The following is a 338-nucleotide window of genomic DNA, read 5'->3' as shown; positions in this document are numbered from 1 at the left end:
TGTAATGGGGCATGTTACATCTTCTCCCTTAACCCCTTAAAGGAACAGTAACATCAAAAAATTTGTGTTTCAAAATAATAAAAATATAATGCAGTGCTGCCATGCACTGATAAAACTGCTGTGTTTTGTTTATATAAATAATTGTTTATATAAATAAGCTTCCGTGTAGCAATGGATGCAGCTATTCAAAGAAAAGGATATGTTTACAAAGCAGATAGCAGATGAGCTCTCTAGAATACAATGGTATTATGTGTTACCCACTATTTAACCTGTGCCATATAACCTTTTTTTCAACTTATGCCATTGCAACACAGCAGCTTGTTTATATGAACTACAGT

This window comes from Xenopus laevis, chromosome 7L (assembly GCF_017654675.1).
Source record: "Xenopus laevis strain J_2021 chromosome 7L, Xenopus_laevis_v10.1, whole genome shotgun sequence".
Classification (NCBI taxonomy): Eukaryota; Metazoa; Chordata; class Amphibia; order Anura; family Pipidae; genus Xenopus; species Xenopus laevis.
The sequence above is the reverse complement of the archived record's forward strand: the minus strand, read 5'-3'. Positions refer to the sequence as shown.